Source organism: Castor canadensis, chromosome 3 (assembly GCF_047511655.1).
Source record: "Castor canadensis chromosome 3, mCasCan1.hap1v2, whole genome shotgun sequence".
Taxonomy (NCBI): Eukaryota; Metazoa; Chordata; class Mammalia; order Rodentia; family Castoridae; genus Castor; species Castor canadensis.
The window spans coordinates 67,082,627-67,095,398 of NC_133388.1; the positions used below are offsets into that span (position 1 = coordinate 67,082,627).

The 12,772-nt window shown below is 33.5% G+C and overlaps 1 long non-coding RNA gene across 1 annotated transcript in view; it reads right to left on the reverse strand.

The window, feature by feature from the left end:
* Positions 1-212: 212 nt before the first annotated feature.
* The window catches only part of LOC141421293 (uncharacterized), a 33,801-nt gene continuing 21,241 nt past the window's right edge, over positions 213-12,772 (reverse strand). Inside the window, exon 3 of the long non-coding RNA XR_012445901.1 lies at positions 213-833. This is a non-coding gene — a long non-coding RNA (uncharacterized lncRNA). The remainder of the gene's footprint in view (positions 834-12,772) is intronic.

A 12,772-nucleotide genomic window follows, 5' to 3' on the forward strand; every position in this document is an offset into this window, starting at 1 on the left:
AAAAATTTCAAATAATACAAAAAATAAAAAGAAGAATGTAAAAACAACTCTAAATCCTTCAACCCATAGAAAAGTACAATCAACATTTTGGTTGTAGTCATTTGTGCATACATAATGTATACACACACTCACACATACAATAAATAAAACACATTGTTGTAGCTATAAGTATTATAATTTTTATTTTTTCATTGAATTTTATTGTGTGTATTTATATGTTATGTACTTTAAAAATTCTTAGTGATATATATTTAGGCTTTATACATCTTTCACTAATATAAATAATTCTTCAATTACCATTTATCTTCTAAGTGCCACAAATTCCTAGAAGTTGGATTGATGAATCAAAATGCATGCACATATAACAGTTTTGATTCCAATTGCCATATTTATTTCTAAATTTTTATCAGTCTACGCTCTCATTTATATTAATGAACTTTAAGTTGGAAGGACTGTCAGTAAATTAAAATGCAAAGCAAAGTGAGGCATGTACAAGTTGCTATGGCAAAAATTTTGCTCTTTATGACATTGTATTTAGAACAAGAAGGTGATCACAGAAGAAATACATTCATTGTCCCTACAGTTTTTGCAGATGATCCACCTTCAACTTCTCAGAGAAAGGAGAAATCCAAAGGAGTGACTTCTTTCAGTCTTCAGTTCCACAGTTCAACCTCATTTCCATTCAGCGTTAATATGGAGGCAAAGGGTGAGGTATCTCTACTTCTTTAAGCCCTTGGTGTCACTCTATTTTATTGATTTCTCACTATCAAATGTATTCTTAAACATAAAAACGTGTTCAAAATATCTTCAGGTGTTCTCTCTTTAATTTTTACCTAGGGTATAAGAAAAACGTGCCAAGTCTCAAGCATATGAAAGTGCATATAAAATTGCCCAAAACATAATTTTAAGCCTAACAGAGCAAGTCTGGGACTCTTAAATATGCTATCATTTTTTTGTGACTTAAAGCAGAGCAATGATCAATTCCAACAGATGAGCTATAATCCTTTCTTTAATAAATTAGAATTTAATACATAGAATCCTTTCTCATATGTAATATAGTCCCTTTGGGGCTGCATATGTAATTTTTCCTCTTTTAGCTTTAGAAATTCACTGAATTTTTCTTGAGTGACTTGATTCTTCTCTGCCCAGCAGGGAAATATATTCAACTCTGGCTTTGCTGTAGTGGTCTTTGTGTTACAGTTTGACACCTGTCTCCCTCAATTTCAATATTGCATTCAAGCATGGTCTATATGTCCTGTCTCTATTTTCTCCCTGGGGCACTCTTCAACTCACTGGATTATAAATTTCTGTTTCTACCAAATGATATGAAGCTGCTTTGGCAAAGGTTAACAGAAATGGATGTCTAGTTTACAGTCAATTATTTATTTTTATGTTGTATTTCTGCCTTGAAATTTTCCATAAATTCTGCAATGGTTCCCTCATTGTTTTCCTTCTGCTCTCTGATTTCTTCTTCTTAGTCTTTTTTTCTACCTGTGGTTTCTTTTGCTTAACTCACCTTTACCTTAAAACCTCTATATTCATTTTTTGGCTAAGTAACAAACCATCCCAAAACTAGTAGTGTAGAAAAACAATGGTTTATTCTACTGGTATGTCTGCAAGTTGGCTGATGGTTCTGTTATCTAGACAGAGTATAACTGGGTCTAGTTCCAAATGACAGTTGGTTCTAGAACTGCTCCATCAGTCTCTCCTGCTCCTTTGACCTGGTTGAGACACAGTCATTCCATTCTGTGTGTACCTCGACTTCCCAAAGCAAATCACATGATCTATCTCCAAAATCAGAGCCAGGTGTGGTGGTAAGTGCCTGTAATCCCAGCATTAATAAGGCTGAGGCAGGAGGGGCGAAGTTTGAAGGTCAGCTTGGGCTCTATAGTGAGACCCTGTTTCAAAACAAACATTCTTGAAAATCAAGGGATGAGCTAGTATGTTATGCTTATCATCAAGCCATGGCAAGGGATGGATAGATAACACAACCGTGAGTGAGTGCGGAGTTGTGACCAATAATTTGATCTACTAAATCTTCTTGTTACATAGAAGGTCTTATGTAATCACCTTTACGTCTTGTTTCTTGACACTTTCCTTTTCCATCCAAAGTTGCAGACACAATGATGCATTTCAGTTTCTATAATGCCATGTTATTTTTGCTCAGCTTACACAAACTTCAGGTCTCTGCATCACTCTCTCAGAGAGGTCTTCTCTATCTCTTTCACTCCAGATTAAGTCAAATTCTCTGACTATATCATCTTACAAAATTGCTACCATTTTTCTTCAGTGTACTTACCATGCTTTTGATGGAATAATTTGTATGTTTGTTTTTCCATTTATTTACTTAGTATTTCCCCCCTTAGAATTTGAGTTCCCTTATTTCTTTATTTTGTTAACTTTTATATTCCCCGTGCCTACCTACTATTAATATAATAGATGTCCAAGAAATAATGCAGTTAAGGAAACTATGTCCACTTAATGGAAAATTTCATATATTTCTGACATCAACTCTCACTGAAACTAAATCTAGTATCTCAAAAACTTTCCTGGGCTCTTAACAATATTTCCAATTGGATATTCCATGTCTACTTTACACTGTGTATTTCTAGTAGCCAAATTCTTCTACCATGATTTACCTTACTGCCTGTGATAATTAATTTTAGGTGCCAACTTGACTGTGCTATGGGGTGGCAAGATATTTGGCAAAATATTGTTCTGGGTGTGTTTGTGGTGATATTATCACTTTAATCAGTAGACGAGTAAAGTAGATTGCCCTCCAGTGTGGATAAGCCTCATCCAATCTGTTGATGGCCTGAGAGAACAAGGCTGAACAAGGGAGAATTTTCATTCTCTGTCTGTCTTTGAGCTGAGACATCAGTCTTCTCCAGCCTTTGTACTCTTTTTGGACTGAAACTTACATGATTTTTTCTCCTGGTTTTCAGGTTTCAACCTTGGTATGGAATTATGCCATCAACTTTTCCAGATTTCTATCTTGCAGATTTTGGGACTTCCCAGCTTCCAAAATTGGTGTGAACCAATTTCTTTTAATTCTCTCTTTCTCTCTCTCTCTATCCTAATGGTTCTTTTGCTCTGGAGAACTCTAATATACTCCTCAACCTAAAATCCTGGAAACTGTTTCCAGCTCCATGTTTCCTTGGACATTTGAACATAATTTGTCTCTAAAACATGTTGCTTTTTTACTTCTGAAATGTCTTTTTAGTTAGCAGCCTGATTTTTCTTTCATATTATGAATAATATTGGCACTAAAAAGTGTAAAAAATATTGTTAAGAAGGAAAGGAAGTCCAAGATTGGGTAGAACAATCTATGAAAACACCTGGCAGTTCTAAATGTGTTCCATATTTCCTGGTCAGGATGAGTCATATCCTAGAGAGTGGAGAACACATATAAATGGCACCTTCATGAGAGATTGCTGAGGAAATATAAAAAACATGAGATAAAGTCAAAGAGAGAAAAATTAGAGGTTGTCTGTCTTGTGAACATGACTTCCAAAACATATTTTTGTAGAGACAGAGAATATTAGAGTGCACTCCTCACAGCTTGTGACCTTTCACAGATAAATAGATAATATGATAAGGGACACTGCCCAGGGAATAGATAAAGAAGGAAAATAGATATTTTTAATTTACAAAATACTGGAACATTTGAATTTGAACATTTACTTGTTGATTTTTTTCAGGGGGAGGTAGAAAGACTGGATATTGACAATACCCACTCCTCTGGTTTGATAAAGTGTACTCACCATTACCCTTAGGACATACCCGCAATGTTTGCTCATAGAATCTGATAGAATGTGTGATTTTATCACAAGTATGAATCTTTGTTTAAATAATAAATGCTCTTCTAATGTGCAAATGTATTAAAACTAAAATTTTGTGTTAAAAATAATAGTCTTGGCAATACAGAAATTAGGGATAGCATCATGTAAGATCTATATAATAACTGTAGGACCTGGGTGAGGTGTAAGTTAAATGTACCTAATACTCTTTCAGCTTTCTGAAATATTTGTCTGAAGTGGAAATTCAAGTAAACCTCTGTCATGTCACATAACTACAGACAGAAGCAATCAGTAAGGGTGATACAACTAAAAGGAGATTTAAAAAAGACCATTTACAAGTACCATAAAAAAGTGAAAGTTTAGAAATAAAAGTCAAGAATGAATTTCTCTAGTATCCTGGCAAGGATTGTCATATCAATTAATTAGTATGAAGAAGAAAATTACTGTCACAGAAAACTGTCCAAGATCTAGAAACCAAACTGTAACTTCTACATCCATTTTTATCAATAACAACAAATATAAATCATTGAAGAAATAAAATTTTGAGTGGTGGAAGAATGTAGGGATGACTTATTATAAAAAACATATATGATTTTATGATATTAAGAGATTATAAATTTTAAGGATCTAATGCCACCCAAACTTTATTAGATCTATCTATCTTCCATGGTCTCTTTTTTCTTCTTTAATTTATGCAGTAATTTATTTAAAAAGTATTTGTCAGGCGCCCAAAATATTTCAAGAACTGTTATGGACACAGGGAATAAACAATAAACAAAAAACATACATAAAAGAGTTTACTATCAGGGAAAACAGGCAAGGACAGGAATGTCTTCAACAACATTTTTAAGAGTGGAAGGAGTTGAGAGGATGAGATCCTTGTGGATATTTAGGATAAGAATGTTTCAAGGAGCCAAGAAACACCATGAAAGGCCCCAGTACAGGATCACACCTGGTGTGCTGGAGAAATGAAAAGAGACCAGTAAGGCTGGAAAGGGGTAAGAATGGTAGATGGTAGTAATAGGAGTTGAGATCACAGAACATGTAGAGCTTCAGAGGCCATTGAAAGGCCTTTGACTTTTACTGGGTGTGATGTGAGAAGCAAATGGAAATAGACGTTTTTATTTCGAGGTAATTTTAAGTGTGTAAAAAAGTTCCTCAGATACTATATACCCTTTACCCAGCTTCCTTTAATGTTAAAATCTTATATAACCATAACGAATTTTTCAAAACTAAGAAATAGACTCTGATACAATACTACTAGCTAGAATAATTTATCTTTTTCAGTGCTTCTACTAATATTCTTTATTTTTTCCCTAGATATAACCTAATCTAGGATACTGTCTTCATTCAGAAATGAAGGATTTTGAGGATGGACCTGGCCTTTATTTTGTAATATTACTCCAGCTTTTATCTATACTTACAACTCATTTGTATGTGTAAGACTTGTATTTCACTTATACTAAGGTAGTGAATATCCATAATAAAATAATTTGTCCAGTGTGAGACAAAATCTTTCCATTCAACTTATCATCAGTTGGATTCATCTCATTGATTTCCAGTGGAACTAAGTTATTCATCCATATATCTGGGCATGTGTATTCAAAGACCTTATGTTCAAAAGAAGAAACTAAGGATCAGAAATAGAATCATTGTTCAAAACTTTGATCAACGATCCTATTCAAACATCATCCTTAGTAGAGGAAAGTTTATCTCAGGATTTGGATTTGATGCTCATGTTATAGGGTACAGTTGAGTTAGCTTATTTAGGGTCCAATTAAGTAGCACTGCATAGGACTGTATACTGACAGACTGCTTTCACCACTGTCCCCATAATCAATAAAATATATAGCATACTACATCAGGCATTATTTAGGATAGATTTCATTTCTCAGACTTACAAAAGTAGAAGGCGGTATTCTGATTAGCAAAATGCCTGACATGTAACTTAAATTAGTACCATATCATTCAACAATGTTTTAAGTAATTACATTTAAAGTTTCATACTAATCAATTAATTTCACTATTCCAAGGACACTTTGCTGTCACTTCCATCAGTGTTAATTGGCCATTCCATTTTCTTAGTAACTTTGCTTGGAGACACATAGTCATATAAATAGCACCAATTTTTCATAACATTTCCTTCTTAGATTTATTAGTCTTTAATGGATTTCATCAACTGACAGGGAGGTGTTTAATGATGATGTAGATAAGCGTCACATACTAAAATGACAAACATATAGAATATCCTATAAAATAAACTTTTGTTTACATTATTCTCCACACCATTGTTATTTATATATGTTAGCTACCAGTTTTAGATGAGAAATATATATATATATATATATATATATGATATATGATATATTGGTGGTACTGGCATTTGAACTCATGGCTTCACACTTGCTAGGTGGACGCTCTATATTTGAGCCACTCCACCATCCCTATTTTGTGCTGATTTTTTTTTTTAAATAGGGTCTTATTATTTGCCTGGACTGGCTTTGAACCATAATCCTCGTGATCTCTTCCTCCTTAGTAGTCAGGATTACAAGTGTGAGCCACTGGCATCCAGTTAGATCATATATCTTTACTACTACTTAAGGAGACTGCTTCTGAAAAATAATTTCCTTCTCATTAGGGATCTTCTTTCATCTTAGCATGAAGGAAGATTTTTACCTTTTTTAATATGGAAATTCTAGAAATTTCACCTCTTTTGAAAGCACCTGACATTTCTTCCAGCTTATATATTTTAATGGAATATTTATAACTCTGAAGTTCATCTAAGAAAATTGTCCTAAAGAAACAAGAAATATGGATTTGTATGAGAAATATAAAAACTGAGCTGGAAGTGTGGCTCAAGTGGTAGAGAGCCTTCCTAGCAAGCCTAAAGTCCTGAGTTCAAACCCCACTATCATAAAAAATTAAATCAAGATAAATTTAAATATATATGTATGTATAAATTGCTTAATATTTCTTAATTTTTGAAAAATTAGAAAAGCAGTTCTTTCAAAGTTAGTACCACTGAATAAACAAACTGAGAATTATGTCAAAGAGATCATTGAAGCAAGCACATTTCATGCAAGTTTACAAGGAATTGCAATAAAATTTGATGTTACTTGAGGTCAGCTATGGAAGCCAAATTGCTTATTACCACATTTAAATGTGCATAGTATCTCTTTTGGGGTGAGTAATACAAGCTAATATTTCACAGTGCTTAGTCAAAAGGTCTTTTCAACTTTTGATTTTACAAATCTATCAACCTGAAAGCTCTCACTGATCTACCCTCATTCTGGTTGATGGTTGGTGTAAGTTATGTTGTCTTCCCTGCCAGACAATCTTCATGAACTGTTATTTTGTCTTTACTTCTTTTTCTGAATAGACACACACTTTGATTAATTCTCTACTAGAATGTGAATTAATTGGACTTTCATTCATTTGTAAGATTTTAACATTAAAAATTATAGATAAAACTTTGCTAGAACAAATGCATGATGAAAATTGTGCACTTTATATTAAGAGGACCCTGATCTCATGGCAGATATTGGGTGCATTTAAGAAAGATGAAAATAGCAGTTTATTCTTTTCCCTCTTTTGTTCAAAGTGCTTCTTTAAGAAAATTATCCATGGAATAAATCATCTAAAAGTAGCATTATCCAATTAAATTATTGCGTATAGATGTCAAAAGAGGTCAATTTTAAGGGAAATAAAGAACTTATCTGCAAACATTTATCATACATGTATAATTTTAGCCCTTTATTATAATTATAGCCCTTTATTATAAACCTTATGAAGTTACTTCCTTCTTATTAGCAAGACCCAATCTGGTTTTCCTTAAAGTAGAATTATTGTATAGTAGTGAGAGTAATAAGTGTCGGTATTTACACAGCACCTACTATGTGCTAGATATCATGCCGAGTACTTGTACTTACATGTCTAAGTATTACTACAACTTTCTTATGTCATCCTCTCTGATCAGCAAGTCATTTTGGAAATAGCCAAGCTAAAGAAAGCAGTTGTTAGTTATGGAAAAAAATACACAAAACTCCATGGGAATTCCACATTGTAAGATTCATACCAATAACATCAGGTTTATTAGATTATCATTGAATTTACTCAATGGCACTAAGTGGTCCAAGATTCATTCACATATTCAGACTTAAATATGAAGATTGACATGCACATCAGGAAATATAAATTTGTACTAAGGTCTTAGTATCTAAGTATATTTTCCAAGAGAAACTTTTGAGGTATGGCTTTAATATCTGAAACAAACCAAGACATATCTATTATTTATGCCCACATATCTATATAACTACTGATTTGAAAAAATCAAGGGCAAGTAATCAACTTCATACCCAAATCAGACATCTACTTAAGTTGGTACAATTCTGAGAATTTTCTACTTCACTTGTCTTGCACACCAGTACTTTATTAAATTTTGTGGGCTTATTTGCCCGAGAAGTCTAGGTTCAGTACTTGCAATCATCTTTTGAGATAATGGTATTTTAGTAAATTTCACATATTCCACACTGTAACCAAAAAATTGAATCACAGAGCAATTGCTTCTTGATTGCTACCAGGGAATAATACAAAGCAAGACAGCAAGACGTTTATGTGCAAGCAGGGATGGAAGCCAAATGGCAACAATTCTCTGGGCATCACGTTAAGTTCGACATATACACATGCTTCAAGTACAAATAAGTATATTGTTTCTTGTTTAAGACAAGTATTCTAAAACTGAAAAGGAATGAGAAAATCTGAATATTTGGAAATTGTACCTGCACAATTTATTCTTAAATATAAATTGACACTGTTAGAATCTCCAAGAGCAGCCCTTTCTTACCACCTCCAAGTCTGGACCAAATTATCTCTTAAGATAACTGCAGAGAAAATCCCAGTACCGAAAGCAATGTTATGAAGGGGATAATATACCAGAACATTCATATAATCTATCAACTTTGGTTAAAATTCAGATTCCAACAAGAGTTCTTGCTTCAGAACTGGCTTCAATCTTCCCTTTTAATCTTTCATTACTTTTGAGCAATTAGTCATAATTAGATCTCTTAATTTATTTCCATCACCTGTTTTATTTTAATATAGGGTACAAATAAGTACTAAAGTAGTGAGATAATAGTGAGAGGGAAAAATGCTTTCCTAATTTGAAAATAGCTAATGATATCTGAATTACTCTTGTTACACTAGAATCTCACTGGTCTTTATGGCAAAAAGAAATCAGCCACCCAATTCTTTTTTTATTTTTTTATTTTTTTTTTTTCATTTTTCTTTTATTATTCATATGTGCATACAAGGCTTGGTTCATTTCTCCCCCCTGCCCCCACCCCCTCCCTTACCACCCGCTCCGCCCCCTCCCGCTCCCCCCCCAATACCCAGCAGAAACTATTTTGCCCTTATTTCTAATTTTGTTGTAGAGAGAGTATAAGCAATAACAGGAAGGGACAAGGGTTTTTGTGGTTGAGATAAGGATAGCTATACAGGGCATTGACTCACTTTGATTTCCTGTGCGTGGGTGTTACCTTCTAGGTTAATTCTTTTTGATCTAACCTTTTCTCTAGTACCTGTTCCCCTTTTCCTATTGGCCTCAGTTGCTTTAAGGTATCTGCTTTAGTTTCTCTGCGTTAAGGGCAACAAATGCTAGCTAGTTTTTTAGGTGTCTTACCTATCCTCACCCCTCCCTTGTGTGCTCTCGCTTTTATCATGTGCTCATAGTCCAATCCCCTTGTTGTGTTTGCCCTTGATCTAATGTCCACATATGAGGGAGAACATACGATTTTTGGTTTTTTGAGCCATCAGCCACCCAATTCTAAAGAATGTTGATAAGACAGAAAAGTATTGAATGCGCTTAAATCCCATTCTTACATATTAGTTACCTGAATAATCCATTGCAATAAATTAAGTGCTAGGATGTCTTAGAGAATTTTAGCTCAAAGGTTACCTTGGCTTTTGAGTCAACATGATTTTAGATCCAATACTTGCCTCAAGGTTTCATCTTACTACATAAAAGCAATAAAAATAGAGATGCCTTATTCAACATCAGACTTTTTTTATAAAAAAGAATTCCTAAGCAGGCACCTTGGATTTTAAAACTCATATTTCAGTGTTATTTGTATTTTGACTTTTTCTTCACTTTTACTTTAAAATTTTTCAAATAATCCTCTTAGTTTGAAAGAATATTGTGCCATCCCCGAAACTTCCTTAGTTATGTATGTAGTTATATTATTGCAACTATGTTATTTATTTAGCAGTAAGTAAATAATTGCAGTATTTCAATAGGTAAAGACTTTTTCTGGAAGAGCCCACTGTTCAGTGTGGTAGGGGTAAAAGATAAGCATTTAATCTGGCAAGAATCTGACACTTACTATACCTAGCACTTTCTCCCTCTGTAAAATTCATTCAATTGTTTCTATTTGTTTGATCCCTCACAATGTTACAGAATCAGTTCTATGTTCTAAAATTATTTTACATTTTTAGTATTTTAGTTATAAAGACCTGTATTCACTAGAAAGCCCTATTTAGTAGTAACTCTTTCTTCAGCTATTAGTCTCAAAAGTGTTTTTTAAATCACCTGTAGTTCACTATTTATAAAATGTTACATGATCTATTATACACAGAAATGGTTTCCTACTTTCAAAAAGTCAGAAAGAACTATTTTAGAGCCTGTTTTGTTTCTCATTTTTCATGTAACAAGCATGATATGATTCAGAATGTAAAAAACCACATGAAACTTCTCTGGTACTTCTCCAACTTTAGTTTTGTTTCAATAGCAATCTAGGGACTCCTGAGGAAATGTCCATAAGTAAATTTATTTTATGGGCAAAACCTTAACAGATGTGTCAGCAAAGAAAATATACAGATGACAAATAAGGATATGAAAAGGTGCTCCATATCATATTCCATTAGGAAATGCGAATTAAAACAACAAGATACCACTACACACCTATTAGAATGTCCAAAATCCAAAGCCCTGACAACACAAAACACTGGAAGGAACAGAGAGTGACAGACACTCTCATTCATTGCTAGAGGGAATGCAAAATGACAAAGTCACATTGGATGATAATTTAGCAGTTTATTACAAAACTAAACATACTCTTATCATGTGATTCACCAGTTGTGGTCCTTGGTATTCACCCAAGGAATTGAAAACTGATGTACACAAAAAACCTGGACACAGGTGTTTATAGCATCTCTGTTAACAATTGCAAAAACTTGGAAGCAGCCAAGAGGTTCTTCAGCAGATAAATGAATAAATACATTGGGATATATTCAAGCAATGGAGTGTTATTTAACCTTAACAGAAAATAAGCTATCTAGTTATGAAAAGACAGGGGGAATCTTAGATACATATTAATAAGTGAAAAAGCCCATCACACTGTGTGATTCCAACTATGTGACTTGCTTGAAAAGGTAAAATTATGGGGATAAAAAATAGTTGTCAGGGGTTGTGGGGACCAGGAACAATGGAGTACAGAGGATTTTTTTTTATGGCTGTGAAAATACTCTGAATGAGTATTTTTGGAACAAAATTTCAGACTCACATAAGAGAATGATTAGTTTTGTACTCTATAATGGTAAATACATGTCATAATTTATTTGTTCAAACTTTTAGAATACTACAACACCAAGAGTGAACCCAAATGTAAATGATAGACTTTGGGTGATAGTGACGTGTCAATGTCAGTTCCTCAGATGAATCCCATTGGTGAGGGATGTTGAAAATGTGTATATTCAGGGGATGCTATATGCCTTCCTCTCAATTTTGCTGTGAGCTTCTCTTTTAAAAGGACTTTTAAATAGAAAACAGAAGCCCATTTCACAAATAAGGAAGCAATGGTTTTTTATCTTAGATTCAGTTTTAAATAGGAAGGTCAGGACAAAGGACTGAGTCAGAGGCTATTGTTGAAGCTCTAAAAAGGTAATGATTTCTTTTCCAGCATGTTTTTCAGATCATTGATTGATCCCAAGGTCATGTCATAATTTTTACAATTTCTCTTTAGCTTTGTGTCAACTGCAATTGCTCTTTGTCATCAGTCTTGGGAAGACAAGGTTAGGGAGGCAGCATGCAGATGTTTAGAATGACCTGCAAAAGTGCTAATGATAGATAATAGTGTGTGTATTAATTAATCTATCATATTAAACTTAAAGTAAGCCATATTTAAAGCTGCAAGAATAAACTGATAACCACTTGATTTTTTAATTTAGCCCTTTGTGAATTGTTTTAAGTTGTTACCAACACTTGAGGCTTTCTGCCTTTCTCTTTCATTTACCCAATGTAAAATAACATAGATGCTTAATATTAATAGAAATAACTACTTTCCGGGACAACTTTTCAACTGGTAGCCTTTGCATCTATACTCTCTGGGAATCTTCTTACATTTTTTTCAGTGTGTTTAAATTCTTTTCTTGAAATCTATGAAGAATAGCCTTTGGGTATATGAAAAATGCTCAATGTCACTGATAATGAGGAATATGCAAATCAAAGCCACAATAAGACATTCCCTCACATCTGTTAGAATGACTGTTATTTTTTAAAGACAACAAATGATGGAAAGGCTGTGCAGAATTTTGACCCCTTGCACACTCATGGTAGGAATACAAAATGTTGCATCTGCTATGGAAAACAGCATGGAAGTTCATCAAAAAATTAAAAATAGAGCTACAAAATGAAGCAACAATCCCACTTTGGGGAATTTACTAATAAAAGATTTGAAATTAGGACCTTAAGGAGATAGCATTCCAGTGTTCATTGAAGCAGCAATCATGTTAGCTAAAATGTGAAAACAACTTACATACCCATCAGCAGATAAACAAGAAAATGTGGAATATACATACAATGGAATACTATTCAAAATTTTAAAAGAAGGAAATCCTGAAATATGCAACAACATAGGTGAACCTGCAGGACATTGTGCTAAGAGAAATAAACCAGTTACAGAAATACTATGCAATTTCAC